An 18,423-nucleotide genomic window follows, 5' to 3' on the forward strand; every position below is an offset into this window, starting at 1 on the left:
ATAGTGATGTGGTTGAACCAATTTGTTGTTAACTGAACTGTTAATTTCATTTCTCAGCAGAGTGCACATGAATGGTATGCACTGTGGAACCTGTAATATGTTTTGGAATGTGCATATATATATTTTGGAAGCTTTAATATGTTTTGAAAGCTGTGTCTGCAACTAATCATTGCTAGGAATTAAAATACCATGTCAAATAATAACCATTTTTTTTTCTTCATAAGACCAATATATAGGTATGTGGTAACTGAAACTGGTATGATGTATGGCAAAATTTTCAATTGCTTATAAAACTTTTTAAAACTCAAAAATGTAAGTCAAATTACATATTCTTAAAGTAATTAAAAAGATTTTTACTTTTTCTAATATCTTCAATTACTGAAAGGGTAGTAATGTTTGGATATGCCTCGCACATATTATTTTCAGATACTGGTGCAAAATTTTAATACCTTTTATTTTCATGGAAAATGCTAGAATAGATATTAATTTTTGTTTAATATACAATTTTTAAGTTTAAAAAAACAAAATACCTACTGTTACAGCTACAAATACGTCCATGCAATGCACGTGGCCCCGTGTCCCCCTCTACTGAACCAAGTGATTTAGTAAGTTTTCCAAATACTAACACTTTCCTCTTTCTCACGTAGTTCTTCAACCACCACATCCGCTCCAGGTGGATCCACGGTTTCTTCACTTCCGAGTAATGCTTTGTTTTCGGGTTGCACCGCAAGAATCTGGCAAAGTATTCCCTCAGGCGAATCCATTTCAGCTTGCAGTCAACCACTGTCAACCAAAAAAAAAAGTATATTTATGTAATTGTGGTGCACTTGCACTGATGAACACTTCTGAAAAAACTTTTGGAAAAACACTCACATGTAACAGAACAAAATTTAATCAAAATACAGCTTGGTGGTACAAACTCAATTATAGCGCAGGTCAAATGTCTTGCTAGCTGTGCTCCATAGTTTGATGGAAACGCATTGCTCGAAAAGTGGACCAACAGAGCTTAATAGTAGGTGGAGCACTACGCAACCAAATAGTGACAACTAGGCATGGTCCAGTTACACATCCACTGTTCTCAGAACATCAATCATTTTAATGATGCTGGTGCACGTATATACATGTTGTTTGCTAGCACTACTTCGTCAACATATTTTGAACCGGTATAGCACTCAAAAGAAAAACGCAGTGCCCAAGGAGAATTTTTAATCTTCTTGGCTGGGCCCCACTGATAAATATTCTCTTCCCCTACTTCCGCTTCCATTGTGCTTACCTCTCACAATCTTCACCACCAAGCTGACAACTAACAAGACATTTGGCCCGCATTTTAAGTTGACGGCAGCAAAGTATTTCAATGCTCAAACACTTGTTAGAAATGAGATGACTAAACAATTTTTCAATGACACAGATAAGGCTTAAATAAGAAGCCATTAAACAGTCTTAATTTTTTTTCTTTTATGAAAAAGTTTCATTGCTACAGAATTCCAGAGCAGTTGTATAAAGCAGTAGCTTCTGGAAAACATGGTGAATAACAACTAGGTTGGTTAGGTTAGGTCAACCACATTGTTACAACATAGTCGAAAATAAATTTTTTTTATTCCTAATTATTATTTTACACTTATTATTCACATTATTTCCCAGAAACTACCTACTACTTAATTTTTTTTTACCTGTATGCTGTTTTGCAGAATAAACAAGCAAAATAAACACAAAAAAAATAAACACAAAAAAAAAACCTCTCTGTTTAAGAATTACAGGTAAAACAAAAATACTAACGGTATTTTTCTTACATAGTAGCTTTTCCGGAAATTAATTATAAAATTCTGAATTTTTAGACTAGACATTTCTGTATTTACCTTGAAAACAGTGTCTTTATATTCCATCTGGATATAGTTTCCACTATAATACCTGTGCAATGATGTAGCCATGACAATTTTTTTTAACATTCTATTACTTGGAAAAATCACAGAATCAGCAAACCTAATCTTCACAACAATCCATTCCAAGGCCACGTTTGTGAATGTTCAATATAAATATTACAAATCTGTTAAATTTTGAGAATAGTTGTTTAGATTTGGTTAGTGCCATTAAAAATAATTTAATATACCTATTATAGATGTTTGGTTGGTATATCTATATTATTACATTTAAATTTTTTTTATAGTTGATTAGGAATGACAACGTGCAACCACTTCACATAAGTTCATTGCGAGGCCCAAATAGTATCGCAGTTCACCGAAAATTACCAAAGTTCGCCGCTCACAAGAGCAAATTCACTAGCATATATTATTACAGGTTAAAAAGCATGAAAGATGTCCATTTCATCTTTTTCTTTTATCATTCATGGACTCATGTGAAGGAAAAATCAGAGAGTAGTATCTATAGAGCTACATTAAAAAAACTTTTAACAAGTGTGGATGGTTGATTAGGTTAGTATAACTACATTAAAAATACTGTGAGATCGTGTGAACAGTTAGTTATATCAGGATAACTACATCGTAAATTGGTAAATCCTTAGCAACCATAAAAAATATTTGACAGTATTTAATGTATCTATACTAACCTAACCTAATCGACCATTCTAAATATTTGACTTAAGTTCTCCAAAACATTAACACACGGACCAACACAGGAAAGCAATGAATGGCGGCGGCGTTAATGCACAGGTATTGAATTAATGTAACATGTAAACAGTAATTTCTCAGAAACCAGTAAGAATTTAGAAATATTGTTTTCAGGCTATTTATTTATTTATTTATTTATTTCATTACATCTCTCTGTTGACCCCTATACATGTATGTAATACAATTGGAGTATAGAGAACGTCAATAATTGCACATATAAATTATAACAAAGATTACAAATTGATAAAAACAAATACAACATATTAACAAATCATAATCACGATACAAACATGATACAAAAAAGACAACATAGGCCTACCACACCATATTGAATAACGACTACCTAGCTATATAAATTATAAATGATTTTTAACCCTTTCCTGCCTGGCGGTACTTGTGAGTCCCACAATGTTTGAAGCCCCATAGAAATAGTGTGTGCATGTTTGAAACCACATGCTGCCTGTCGGGACCTCTGGGTCCCTGTATAGCTCCGCTCTGCCAGTTGTCGAAGAAGTTCGATTGACAGCCAAGAGGTTGCAGCACTAATACGGCAGCGCTGCACCTGTCTGGAGCGCCCTTTTTTTTGTTTGTTGAGCTGGACATATGATAAATGCCTGTCAGGACTTAAAAGTCCCATCATTAAAAAAAATATTAAATATAAATAAAAAAAATTGGAAAAAATTATGGCCTCCTTTTATGCCTACTTAAATATAAAAATGAAATAAAAATTACAAAATTCAATTTTTTTACATTTCTAGGCAGGAAAGGGTTAAAAGAACTACATAAGTTAAAATATTCATTGATATTATAAAAACAATTCTTATGTAATAATTTCTATACATTAACCTTAAATTTCTTTTTATCTAGGCAGCTTAATACTTTGTATTGGTTAGGTAAAGAATTAAAATTTTTTGCCAGAGACACAAAGGGACCTTTCTGAACTGATAATGATACGGAAGGTAAATGAATGTTATCATTATATCTTGTATTATATTTATGCACTTCATGATTTTTTATAAAGAACCCTATGTTATCAATTATGTATAAGGCATTGTAAATGTATTGATGTCAGAGAGAAAATTCTTTCACTCTCAAATAAACCTCTACAAGAGTCTCTGGGTCTTTTATTACACAAAATTCTTAAGGCTCTTTTCTAAAGAATAAATACTTTCTTAGATTCAACTGAATCACCCCAAAGTACTATTCCATAAGACATAATAGAATGAAAGTAAGCATAATAAATTGATTTCAACGTACTTATCCTTAGAAACAAACTGCGAAGGACATCTTAGTGAGTAACAAGAAGCACTAAGTTTTTTACAGATAACATTAATATGATTTTTCCAATTTAACTTATCATCAATTTTTAACCCTAAAAACTTAACTGTAGGAACCTGTCGAATATTTATATATAGATGGGTAAATATGTAGTAGTTGGGCGGTATTTGCGAAAAAATATGTTAAAAATCCGAAAATACTTTTATTCTATGCTCTTTAACATCCTCTTTTCATTAAACCCGGCGGAGATAAGAAATTCTAAAAACTTTAGGAGATATCGCAGTTCTTATTTTGCAATAAATGACCTGTGCAATCATTTGACCGTCACATTTTTTTATTTTGCCGTGTGTTCGTGAATGCCTAATTAATTAAAAAGGTCAATTAGGTGGGGACGCTGAATTGCGCCCCATTGGAAAGGGCGCCTTTCAGATTTTTTCGAGCACACACACAATTATTTAAATCCTGATAGGCTGCCTTTCCAGAGTTGGCTGTTCGCTTTGCTTTAAGCGAAAGAAAACCCTGAATTGTGCCCCATCGGAAAGGCCGCCTTTCAGGTTTTTTCCTTGTACGCATACAGTCCGTAAAATCCTGATGGGCTGCCTTTCCAGAGTTGGCTGTTCGCCTTGTTTTAAGCGAAAGAAAATCCTGAATTGTGCCCCATCGGAAAGGCCGCCTTTCAGGTTTTTTCCTTGTACGCATACAGTCCGTAAAATCCTGATGGGCTGCCTTTCCAGAGTTGGCTGTTCGCCTTGTTTTAAGCGAAAGAAAACCCTGAATTGTGCCCCATCGGAAAGGCTCCCTTTCAGAAATTTTTAGTTTTCGTTAGATCGTTGTGGGCACTGAATTTCGCCCCATCGGAAAGGCCGCCTTTCAGGTTTTTTCCTTGTACGCATACAGTTTGTATAATCCTGATGGGCTGCCTTTCCAGAGTTGGCTGTTCGCTCTGTTTTAAGCGAAAGAAAACCCTGAATTTCGCCCCATCGGAAAGGCCGCCTTTCAGGTTTTTCCTTGTACGCATACAGTTCGTAAAATCCTGAAGGCTGCCTTTCCAGAGTTGGCTGTTCGCTCTGTTTTAAGTGAAAGAAAACCCTGAATTGTGCCCCATCGGAAAGGCCGCCTTTCAGGTTTTTTCTTTGTACGCATACAGTTCGTAAAATCCTGATGGGCTGCCTTTCCAGAGTTGGCTGTTCGCTCTGTTTTAAGCGAAAGAAAACCCTGAATTTCGCCCCATCGGAAAGGCCGCCTTTCAGGTTTTTCCTTGTACGCATACAGTTCGTAAAATCCTGATGGGCTGCCTTTCCAGAGTTGGCTGTTCGCTCTGTTTTAAGCGAAAGAAAACCCTGAATTGTGCCCCATCGGAAAGGCCGCCTTTCAGGTTTTTTCTTTGTACGCATACAGTTCGTAAAATCCTGATGGGCTGCCTTTCCAGAGTTGGCTGTTCGCTTTCTTTTAAGCGAAAGAAAACCCTGAATTGTGCCCCATCGGAAAGGCCGCCTTGCAGGTTTTTCTTTGTACGCATACAGTTCGTAATATCCTGATGGGCTGCCTTTCCAGAGTTGGCTGTTCGCTCTGTTTTAAGCGAAAGAAAACCCTGAATTTATCCTTAATATTTCCCATATTCCTATAGTGGATTCCACTTATATTCCCAAAATAAAATAATGAAGATATGTAATGGTATTTCTCAATAATATTAATGTGACTTTAGTCCACCGCACACAGAACGACTTTCCTTGCGGGATTGTATGCATATTTGTTTGTTACACAATATTCCTTCCTTCTTCCAAAGTGACTTGCAGTGACGCGATGTAATGTTCACACTTACTTAATAGTTCATTTTCAGGAAGATCACACCCTTGTACATCCGTAGCTTGCCCTGATGAGGATCCATAGTTAACATTTGGTTTAGTCGATTGGAGTTCACGCCGTTTTAGTTTCATCCGACTATCTTCTTGGTAAGCCAGTTTACGCCGAGTTGTGCAGTGTCGAATCTTTTTACGAATGACTTTCTTGTGTATTGAACCAGGGCTCCTACCTGACATTTTTTTTAAAGGACTCTTCTCCCAAGCTAAACCTTTCTTGAATCTTGTCCTGCCATGTAACATTTACGCTGTGTCTATGTGTAGGTAATTTATTATTTTGCGTCCATTAAATTTGGCAACGAGGCTCGTATAGAATTCTACCGAATTACTGGTTTTGTTTTCTTTGAGATATCTGTCACAAAAAAATGTCTTATTAAAAAATTAAAAACCTTTATGTATACTTATAAAAAAATTACAATACACGGTAATAAATAATTTTAGTAATAGTGTCCATGAATAAGAACGAAATAAAAACTGATTTCTGCGAGTGGGATTTGTTGACAATGGTTTCAAGCTCAATGCTAAACCGCCCCAGCTCACGATACTAGGCTGCTGGGTAGGGCCTACATAAGTATCACAATGGGGCATTTATCACATAGCACATAAATAAAATTTTAAGGAGTGAATTCTTTCAGCAGCATACACGAAAACACCTTTTCCATTACGTAATCGCATATAACTATAAATACGGCTGAGAAACCATACAATTACCATGTTATGTGTACTGAGGTTGTATACAAATTGATGTTTTGTTTTGATTCATTAACCATGTCAAAATATGAAACTAAACTAATAAAAACTACAAGTCATTTGTACGATTTCAAAGACGACACGTAGACATGGCATACACCGCGCGCTCAAGAAAAACTGTCATTGAAATCTAGAAGTAATAGTCTTTCAGCACAGCATGTACATAGCAATGAGACAAAACAAAAATAACAAATAACGTATTTATTTATTAAACATAGGTGATGGTGAATAGACGTCACTTGCTCCTACTAAGTTATGAATAACATATTTTCCAGTAAATTCTGTTTGTTTAATTGTTTTGAAAATATGTTAACTAAAATTGCACTTTTTTTTGCGAATATGCTGATTCATTAACATATGAAACAGAGTTATATTTAATGATCTTTCTTTGTGTATTATACTTTTACGTAATTCATTATTGTACATTCCACGACATATCAAAATCGTTCCTAGTTTACACTCATACCTATGACATTCATTCAAATATTGTGGCAATATAAATGATATGATTAAATGCATTTTGAAAAGTTGTACATTTCATTGGCTGTCACACATTAAATCAGTCTTTTATTATACCTACTTCACTTGTTCCCATAAAACTTATTAGGGGTTAAGCTATAGATGATCTGGGCGAATTAGCAAAATATGCACACTCTCGATGGAAGTATTTTCACCGCATTCTACAAACATATTAATAAAACGACAGATTCAGTTGGGCACATATTATATAAAAATTGAAAATAGGCATGAAGGTCTCGGAGGCTATTTTAACAGTAACTTTTAAACACTAAAAATGTTTTTATAAATGCATATGCATAATCCTCTGCCTTAAATTATTTTAGGGTCATCGTTTTTTAGGACAACTTTAAGTGAAAATTCCAGCAGGCAAGGATAATAAAATTTTGTAAGCTACTTTCGTTAACGCTTGTTTTTATATATAGCAGCAATATTAAATTAAGTTAATTTGTTTGCTAGTTAACACTCCCCCCCCCCCCCCCCCCCCCACCATGGAACATATTACATGATCAACCTCTGTGTTAAAAAATGATTTAAAAAATACAATCCAGTCACTGAGATTGGCGCACCATCTGTTGTAAGGTTCAATTACCAGCTGCATTCTTAGACTTCAACTTTGGGAAAGCAAACCGTATGTGCTGCCATCTAATTTTTGAATTTTGTACTTTGTACTCATTTGGAGAATGGTTCCAATATTTTTCAACAGGGGCGACAAACGTAAGGACATCTATCTTCGAAAAGGTTCGTAGGACAAACTCCTGTAGGGCAAACGACTTTAGGGCAAATGCCTTTAGGGCAAACGACTGTAGGGCAAACGCCGGCAAGCATTTATTTTCGGATTATTGAAAATTCGCAAACTTTTAGGGCAAACGCCTGTAGGGCAAATGCCTGTAGGGCAAACGCCTGTAGGGCAAACGACTGTCGAAAAACTTATTTTAGGGCAAACGCCTTTAGGGCAAATGCCGGAGCTTGGTCCGAATGTGATTATCAAACATTTTGTGCAAACGCCTTTAGGGCAAACGCCTGTAGGGCAAACGCCTGTAGGGCAAACACCTGTAGGGCAAACGACTTTAGGACAAACGCCTTTAGGGCAAACGCTTTTAGGGCAAACGCCTGTAGGGCAAACGACGCACTCCCATTATGTACACTTGATAGCTTTAGAGAGAGATAGGGAACACACACATGCTCATGTGTACATGTACAATATGAGACACACTTTCCACCAATATCTATGTTGGGAGTCATTACAAAAATCAGAGCAAATGGCTGTTAAAAAATTTGGTTTTCAATGAAAAGTTATTCAGGAATTCTATCTGAAAACAAAACACAGAAAAAATTATTTCAAGGTGGCTGAATCATTGTGTCCATCATCGAGAAAAACAAGGAAAACGTGGAATAGTCGGAGAGCTAAATATAAATAAAGAACTTATAAATCAATGTATTATATACGCAATGTACCTGAAACTATACTCATTTAGCTTATTTCAGTACAACTGTGAAGGTGTAGTAAATATTTATATGAGGTCGGGGGAATTCCGCATACTCACACTTTCACAGCGTCCATCCATATCTTACAGTCACCAATAATAATAACATGTTACTACCCTATGCTACACAAATTAATGTCATTTTAATACCATAAAAGCATATTTAAGAGATTTTAACTTGAATATAGCTTTTATATAATGTTTGCTATGAAAGGGCTTCACAACTAAATATACAATTCAGTCCTATGTCCGCTCAACATATGACATTATATTCACTTGTAATCTCAAAATGTTAATAACCCAGTATGTGCGCAAGATTACCACCTACAGCTCTAAATCCTCAAGGTTTCCCTTTGAAAGTCCCCAATCTCAAAAACCAGACATGACTTACGAAGGTTACAACCTAGCTAAGGAAGGATTTTTTAAATCCTTACCCTCTACATTTGAAGAGCGTTAGAAACTGCAGAATGGTACCCTTTTACAAAGGGAGTGCGGCCTGTGGAAATAAACTAGGAGAAAATTGTTGACAGCTTCTAATTTTGGCACTATTTGTAGGCGTAAACCACATACTTCATGCCAAAAATTGGTGGCTACATTGTTGTATGAGGATTTCGATACAGATGCTATGATATGGGTTAGAGATCACGAAAAAGAGGTAGTGAAAAAGCTGGAAGAGACTTGTGATGTACAAGTAAAGGCATGTGGACTGTTTTTTGATGAAGAAATACAATTTCTAGGGGCCAGCCCAGATGGACTGATTGAAAGAGATCGTATCGTGGAAGTAAAATGTCCATCTTCTGGAGTAAAGCCAGAAGTTCTAAGTCCTGATGAGTTAATTCTTAAAAGGAAATGCACATTTTGGAACATATCTCGAGACAAAAAAAAAACTGTTATAGACATTAATAAGAATCACCATTTTTTCTACCAAGTTCAAGGGCAACTTCATGTGACAAGGCGTAATTACTGCATCTTCGGGCTCTGGACTCCAAATGGAATTAAAACCACACGTATTGACAGAGATTATCTGTTCTGGAAGGATCAAATGGATCAGCAATTGACAAAGTTTTACTTAAACTGTATGCTGCCAGAACTTGTAGACCCGCGACGACCGCGGTCGTTGCCCATACGAGATCCTGACTATATTACAAAGGAAGGCTATGAACGAATTTGCTGCAAGACAACACAAACTTAGTGTCAAGAAACCATCAAATTCCAGAAGAAATAAAAGTGTATAAGCTATTGCCAACAATGATGAACCCGAATCAAAGAAGACAAGAAGAAATTTGTGTTTTTGAATATGATTTATCACTATTCATAATGAAATCGTCTCATGTAAGTCATTATAAATATACCACATGTTACACTCACCTGAACTTTACAAGACGTTTGCATTTGATTCTTTAGTACAAACGCATGATATAGCTGTATTGTTTTTGGGTATGTCATTTTATGCATTGTTCAGTTCTTAACTACATACATACATTTTCAGTGCGATAGTGTAACTTATTAGTTATGTGCTTACTACATTGCATGTGATAGAATTTCACTAAAGATAAAATCGTATCAAGTTTTGCATAAATTATTAACATGTACATTTTGGGAAAGTGTTTCTGCTTGAAAGAAAGGTTTCATTTTGCACTAAGTATACGTTTGATGTGTTCTAACTTGCTATTTCAGCACTGTGTGGGGAGAGATTCAGTCTCAAAATTGTATATATGAAATAATCCAATATTCGATAGATATGTGCGATATATTCCTGTAACATTATTCGTATTTACATTTAAATAAAAGATAATTGCAATATCAGTGTTAACTCGGCTGAGTGTATTTCAACCAGTACTTAATGTAAGAAGCCATTTTATCTAGAATGTATAAAAACAATAATTGAAAAATGAATGCTTGTATAAAGATCATGTGTTTATTTATAGGTTCTAATAAGTCTGCATTTGTGTCTGTATTTGATAAACTATGTATGGTAAGTTTGAAATTGGCTGGCACATTTTGTGAGGTAATTCCTCTTGCAAATGTAATAATGTTTGGCCGATGATAAACATGATAAGATGTCGGAGTCACTGATAATCGAGACTTCAAGCGACTTCATAACAAATCAGGAACATTATGGCAATAAGCAAGAATTTACTTAAATACATTAAGTAATCAAATCAACTAGAAACATTTTAATAAATGTTCTTGTCTTCTGGGTTCTAGCCGCGTCACAATGGAAGTTCTTTCTGACGTTTCGGAGTGCGTTGCAGCCTCCATCTTCAGGGCAGCAGCAGAAGTTGCTTCTTACCTACTGTTACTCTCAGTAACCTACTACCTACTGTTCGTCAGTAACCTACTACTTACTGTTACTGAAACGTTTTTTGTGGAATTACTAGCTATCCTGCCCTGCTTCGCACGGGTGTAGTGATTTAATTATGTAGTGTAGGTGTATTTACCATTTATTCTTGTGTATCTACTCAAGGAAGCTTTTATCTCTATATAATATCTATAAAACAGTGTCGCTGTACGCGTTTGTTTTTATTTCCGCTTACTTCTTCTGAAAAATGCAACTGATTTTAATGTGGTATTTATTATCAGTTAATTAATTTTTTGTTACAAAAGGCTATACACAACAGTACCCGAAGCAGGGTGGGGGAAGGTCGCTAGTGGGGGGACACCGCTTGACCGAATGGTCATTAGACCGTATCAGAGAAAAGTGTGTCAGAATCACTGCTAGCCCCGCCCCCTCGCTGCCATTGGCCGGTAGCTAGAGGGGAAAGGGAACGTGACCAGGAGAAGAACAACATAAGTACGCCAACTCTCAGACACAATCAGGGTGTCCCCAGCTAGTACTTTTTTGAGTTTTTTGCCTTGAATATAATATTATGTTTACACTAAATTGTTTTATTATTAAGTGTTATTCAAACACACACAGGAGTGGAAGGGAATCTAATTTTTCAGTTGACGACGACGAGTCAGGTCAGGAACTCAATTCGGTCGTTCGGCATTAATTAAGTCATATTTTTTGTTCCTGGCTTTTATTCTGTCGACAGTAATAATTAATTTAAATTTAGATTATCAATGTACTAATATCGTTTTCATGTTCTGGTTTCATCGGTGGGAGAAAAAATGAAACTGACAATGAAATCTTACATGAAACATCAATATGTTTCAAATAATCCAATTGAAAAAGAAAATACAGCTGACAACGGCCAGTTTTAGACATAAGCAAAGTTTATCTAGGAGCGCGAGTGGAAGCTCTTTTTGATGGGATTAGATAAGAGCATAGTTAGACCAAGTGATGTAGGTTAACACTATTGAAAGTTAATTGTTTGGCCTTCTATGTTGTATTTTGGAGCCAAGTTTTAAAACAAATAAATTTTAATAACTCTGTTCTAAAAGGTTTAGCCTTGCTGAGTCCAGAAAAGTATAAATCAGATGACAATCACAGTATAATGCCACTTGCCAAATGTTTTCTTAATGTTATTGAAGAAAAATATTTCGATAACCTGGATAGGGAATGGCGTTTATTAAAGACTGTTGAAGCACTGAAGAAAGACGACGAATTTATGGTGTGCGGTAACAATGACCCACACAGATTTTATTTTAAGTACTATTTATTTATTTTCTTACCATACTATTTCGTTTGATTGTTATTATTTATGCTCAGTCTAAATGCCAATTAACTACATGCATTCATGTTTAAAAGCTGTCAACAACATCTGTAATAGAAATTTGAACAAACCAAGTTAAAGCCACTTGACATAACCCAAAAATTGTATTTACCTCTGGAAATGATATATGATTAATTTAATTTATAACACTAATTTTATGTTGTGAATATTTCCTAATCGATTTCCTGTTTGTTTTCATATATTGTATTGTTGACTGGAGTTCTATCTAATAGTGCTCAACGTATTGTCCTGGGTGTACATCATCTACTTCTGACTCATCCGTGATATTATATTCATATAAATAATAATTTTAATATATAAATTTAGGAAGAAAAATTCTAATATTTTATTGTTGGAAATCCTTGTGTCATTATAGTGTACTGTGTTGTGTTGAATAAATGTTTATTGTGTTTTTTAAGTAAAATAAGGATTTGTACATACATATAGTCCTACACTTTTTACCTAACAATCAAATTAAGTTAATAATTGAATTATTAATGCAGTGTCAACACCTACACACAATATAGCTACCTATAAGTTACAGTAGAGAAGAAATATAATGGATTTTTGGAATACAGTTTTTGGAATGAAAAATGCTGTAGGAGACCAAATGTTCCCTTCTATAACAGTGTTCATTAAAGCCATGCTATGCTTGTCTCATTCATACGCAGCAACTGAAAGAATATTTTCTGCAGTAACATTGACCAAAAATAAAATTAGAAACAAAGTACAATCACCACTGGTAAATGCATTTCTTTTGGTAAAATTAAATTGATGTACACAGCTGCAGATTTTACTGTTTCAGGAGAACCCCAGGAGCATATGAATTGTCTCGCGTGACTCAAGGGAGCCAGCAATTCGAAACAGCTTTGTGCATTAGCATAGAAGCATTTTAATACCTACGTATTTTAGGTAGATTTCAAAGAAATAGGTACTACCTATTGTAGCCGTTACGAAGGTGCGACTTCCGGAATTTTTTTTACATAGTTTTTCGTTTCATGGTCCATAGACCCCAAAACCATCGTCAACTCAAAAGCTTGTATATTTATACATATGTGTATATATATATCACTTTCTTGTGGACGCGATAACTGTCCTAATTTTTCTCAAATCAATTCCAAACTAATATAGAAAATCTAAATGTGGAAAATCTCGATCGAGTTCGTTAATGAGCAATATCCGAAGAAAGGGGTAGAAATGGGGAAGGTTTTTTCAAAAACAGAAAAATCGTTCTAATTCACGCAATATGGAAAATATCACATCCTTTGAATTTATTAAAATTCTTAGGAGTAATGCCAAAATATTTTCTCTGAATAAGTTTTTGATACGACCGACGGTATCTCCAAGGGGTTGAAAAAACAAGGGTTGGCGGACAAAAAAAATCATAACTGTGTTCGTAGGTAAGGCATCAAATTTGTACTAATTATGTATTTTTCTTATAATTTCTATATAAACTTTTGTCTGGAACAATTTTTGATTAGACGAACCATTGCAGTAATGTAGTAAATAAAATAACGATAAAAATTAAGAAATATATATATTTCATAACTCCCTCAGTAAGTACACCATCAAAATCGTTATAATTGTTAGTAAATTTTATAATTTTTATCTAAAACTTTTGTCTGAAATTATTTTTTATATGTCGAACCATTGTTGCAGGGGGTGGAAAAAATAAAGGTGTTGAATTAAAAAAAATCATAATGTACCATGTACACTCATAAATCCCTTTATCGTGAAACCTTAAAGTATTCAGTACATCTTTCATCTGAAATAAATTTTTATACGACCAACCACAACTTCAAGGGGTTGAAAAAACAAGGTTTGGTGGCAAAAATCATAACTTCCTTCGTAGGTACAACATAGAATTCGTACGAATTGTGTATCAATCATATAATTTTTATCTAAAACTTTTGTCTAAACAATTTTCGATCGGAACATCCATTACTGCAAGGGGTTGAAAAAATAAGGGGTAGAATTAAAAAAAAACTCATAACTCTCATTAGTTACAATATAACATTCTTCAAGTTGTTGGTAAACCTTATAATTTTTATCAAAAACCTTTGTCTGAAACAATAAAATTGATTGGAAGTACTATTGCTACAAGGGGTTAAAAAAATAAGGGGCAGAATAAAAAAAATTCATAACTCCCTTAGTGGTGCACTTTCAAATCCGTTCAAATTGTTTGTTAATCATATAATGTTACTTAAAACTTTAGTTTGAAACAATTTTTGATAATACAAACCAATACTTCAAGGGCTGGAAATAACAAGGGTAGAAAAACAAAAATATATTACTTTTTTTAAATACTTTTACTATCAAATTAAATATAATTTATTGTAAAAATTCCTAAGTTTTATCTAAAACAATTGGTTTAAATAATATTTTATGAAACTAACTATTAACATAAAAACAGGGTTCGAAATTTAAAAAGAAAGTAAATTTTTTAGTATCAATTTCGTTGGAATTTATTCATAACAATCTTAAGATTATCTTAAACCTTTGTCCGAAAAAAAATTATATGTCATTAGTGTAAGATATAAAAAACAGTGTTTTAAAATCAAAAATAATTTAATGACTACCTTAGTAGACATATTATGAATATCTTTAAGACATTAAGTTAAAAACATTCAAAATATTTTCGCTTCATGTAATATGAGAATATGTTACACCAATCCTTTTTGAAGATTGGCGAACAGATAGGTATTTATGTCAGCTACATTAGGTTCTTAAAATTCTCTAGGATTTTATAGAAGTTTCAAAAATATTTCCAGAAGAATAGTTACTTCGAAACTACCTACGCCTGTTGAATGTTTGTTACAAAAAGATTTTTTTTTTTAAATAATTATGCATTTAACATTAGAATATGAAGCTGTTATGACGATATACATAATCATAACAATAATAATTTGAAGCTGTTATTAAGACTATATACGTACCTAATAATAATAACAACAATAACAGTCATTGTCAAGTCTCTAACAAATTTTTACATACAGCTTTTGTTAGGCGTAATTGTAACTTTACAGAACTTAATCAACAAATCGTGTAACCATGCACCCAACGAAACATTTATCAAAAATAAATGTAAACTGTATAAACTAACGTGAATGGGTGGGCTAAGCCGCTTTAATCTGTTAAAAAGTACAACAGACATAATATGGAGCATGAAAGTCGTACTAGCTGTGCGGCACCCCCAGGGCAGGAGAGAGAAGTCTGCCGGGGAGGGAGCCCTCCTTTCCAAGTAAACAAGTCGGCCTACACTGGGTGAAAAATTGTCGCGCGAATAACTAACGCCTAGCGTTTTTCACACAATGAAAGATGTATTTAAAATTTACTTCTACATTTTATTAAATACACGAAAACTGATTGAAATAAACGTATGGGCAAAGTAACTTAAGTTACAAGTTTCAAAGATATATTATGTAAGGTGCAAAAATAAACAGAGTTAATTTTACAAGTAAAAACAAGATAGTATAATTTACCGCAAGTTAATATAGAAACGCATTCTAAATAACAGTGAATAGTAAATGAGATCTACACATGTGTAGGTTTATTTACCACCCATATTATAATGTTTAAAACTTACAGCCCAGGCATTTTAGGGGAAAAATCGAGCAAACCTAAAAAAAAAAAAAAAAAAAAAAAAAAAGTTTGAAATTTGGCACAGACGTTCCTTTGGGTGTTAAAAATTGATCCTAAAAAGTCCCCATCTCTCAGATGCCGGCTTCATACTTTTTTAAGGCAATAAGGGCGTAAGTGCCGAAATCACAGATGGTCCCCCAGGTTCTTTGTATCAGTGTTCGAAGTCAGGCTGGATAAACGAGGAACTATTTTTAGCATGGCTAAAACATTTCAGTGCCTTTTGTAAACCAGATCCTAACAATCCAGTATTGCTTGTTCTGGACAACCATTCCAGCCACATATCTCACGAGTCATATGAATTTTGTCATCACAATGGAATAATCATGCTGTCTCTGCCTCCACAAACATCCCATTGAATGCAGCCTTTGGATGTTGCTTTCTATGCACCGCTGAAGAAGGCCTACCACGAAGCATGCAGAAGATGGATGGTAAATCATCCCCACGAAAAACTCAGTCCAGATGAACTTTCAGGACTCTTTAACATTGCGTTTATGAAGGTAGCAACAATTGAGAAGGCAGTCAATGGTTTTCGGAAAACTGAAATTTTCCCTCTAGATCCAGATATTTTTTTTGAAGAGGAATTCTTTCCCAGTAACCTGCAAGAGTGGATAGGTCTATCATAGAAGGAGGAATTGAAAATGTTACCACTGTCACTTCTCCTTTTATTTCAAGTTCAACTACTGGGAACAGAATTGTCTCGCCCAATATGGATTTTACACATTCCAGTTGTGCTGGTCCTTCGTGTTCTTTCCAGGATGTGGCTCCAGTGCCAAAAATAATTTCTCGGGTCGCAATAGAGTCAAAGACAAGGCCTAGAAGAAAAAATTGCATTCTCAGATCCTAACTTCAACTCCGCAAAATAAATGTCTTGAAGATGCTAGGGCAAAAAGGGCTGTTGCAAAAAAAAAGTTCGAATAAGAAAGAAGAAAGGACTTAATGGAGAATTAGGCCCAGATTCCCGGCCAAAAAAGAAACAGTCATAAAAAGATACTTCCAGTTAGTTCCTCAGAAGATGATGCAGTTGCTGATCCTTGTGATGACATAGAACCAACAATAAGCAATGCCAAAGACTTTTGCATTCTTTGTGGAGATGAAGGACATGACAATGAACTTTGGTATAGGTGCACTTCGTGTTCAGAGTGGGCTCATGCAGAGTGCACTGGTTTTGATACACCAGACAATTATATTTGTGACTATTGGAAGTCATAAATACCAATCACTTAAGAGTTGATTTTATCAGCTATAATTTACATAATTTTTATTTTGTCTGAACAATTTTTTTTTCACACAAAATATTTTAATTCATTTGCTTGTAGTGTGCTATGCATTTATTTGTGCTTTAAGTATTAGTTAAGTGACAGCCAAATGTCCAAAATAATTTAAATATATTGGTGAATATAAATGATCGGAATTACCCAAACGTCGGGGTAATTCCGACCAAACATATGACTTATTAAAAAAAATTTTTTCCCAAACCAATAACAATTTCTTTATTTCTAATACCCACAAGTCAATTCATAATATAGGAGAATATATATTCTGTTTTACACCTCCATTCCGTAACAAATTGTCATAATATGGACAATCTTGCTTAAGTGATCGGAATTCCCCCACTCTACCCTATGCGATAATAATTGACTGACATATTAGGGATTACAAGGAACTACTGCACAACAATGGGTTTTTGAGCAATTTAGGTTAATATTGACTATAGCATTTTACCAGAAATAAAAATAATGCAGGTTTTAAATTTGGCACAGACGTTCCTTTGGGTGTTAAAAATTGATCCTAAAAAGTCCCCATCTCTCAAATGCCGGCTTCATACATTTTTAAGGAAATGAGGGCGTAAGTGTCGAAATCTGCATATCACGACTGCTGTGCGAAAAATATTAATTCAGTTGTATCGTAACTTGACATAACATGACAAAACAAAACATAGTTTTTCATTTCACCAATGTCCTGCTGAATAGCTGATATACTGTAAATCTTTCCTGTTGTCTTGCTTGAGGGTGGATGGACAATTTCAATGTGTGCATCTTCTAACCTCGCAGTCAACATCGCAAGGATGTCTGTATCAGTAGCTATTACTTTTACACAACAGCTTGTTGAATACTGAAGAGCAATAGCTGCTATAGTGGTATCAGCATCTCCTGAGCACTGAATTGCGTGATGACCTGAAGTTAGAAAATAAGTTACTAATAATTTGATGAGCCCATTTTTGTTATGGCCATTCCTCAGAAAGTCCATTTGCGTCGATGTAACAACATTGTTAGCAGCTATTGAAATATCGGTGGAAGACCTCCCTGCAGAACGCCGCCTTCGCTCTTCCTCTTTAGTGGTTAACTTGTCATAACCATCAAACACTACAGTTGCTGTCACAGAAAAATGTTTTTGGACGAATGTAACATAAACCTCACATATTTGACCAAATGTAGTAGGTCTTGGCCACACAAGTACATGCAAGAGGTATCCTCCATCGATAACTACTTTGCAGTCTACACTAATGCTCTCATTGGTTACCTCACACCTTTTTAAGATCTTTGCTATGACCGGATCAGATACAACCAGTGCTTTCTTCGGTAAGGGAAAGAAGCAAGCATGGAACATC

General features: G+C 34.6%; 1 long non-coding RNA gene across 1 annotated transcript in view; it reads right to left on the bottom strand.

Moving 5' to 3' along the window:
* Positions 1 to 18,423, bottom strand: part of LOC134543069 (uncharacterized) — a 49,332-nt gene that overhangs the window by 21,531 nt on the left and 9,378 nt on the right. Inside the window, exon 2 of the long non-coding RNA XR_010076888.1 lies at positions 627 to 783. This is a non-coding gene — a long non-coding RNA (uncharacterized LOC134543069). The remainder of the gene's footprint in view (positions 1 to 626; positions 784 to 18,423) is intronic.

This window comes from Bacillus rossius (assembly GCF_032445375.1).
Source record: "Bacillus rossius redtenbacheri isolate Brsri chromosome 9 unlocalized genomic scaffold, Brsri_v3 Brsri_v3_scf9_2, whole genome shotgun sequence".
NCBI lineage: Eukaryota > Metazoa > Arthropoda > Insecta > Phasmatodea > Bacillidae > Bacillus > Bacillus rossius.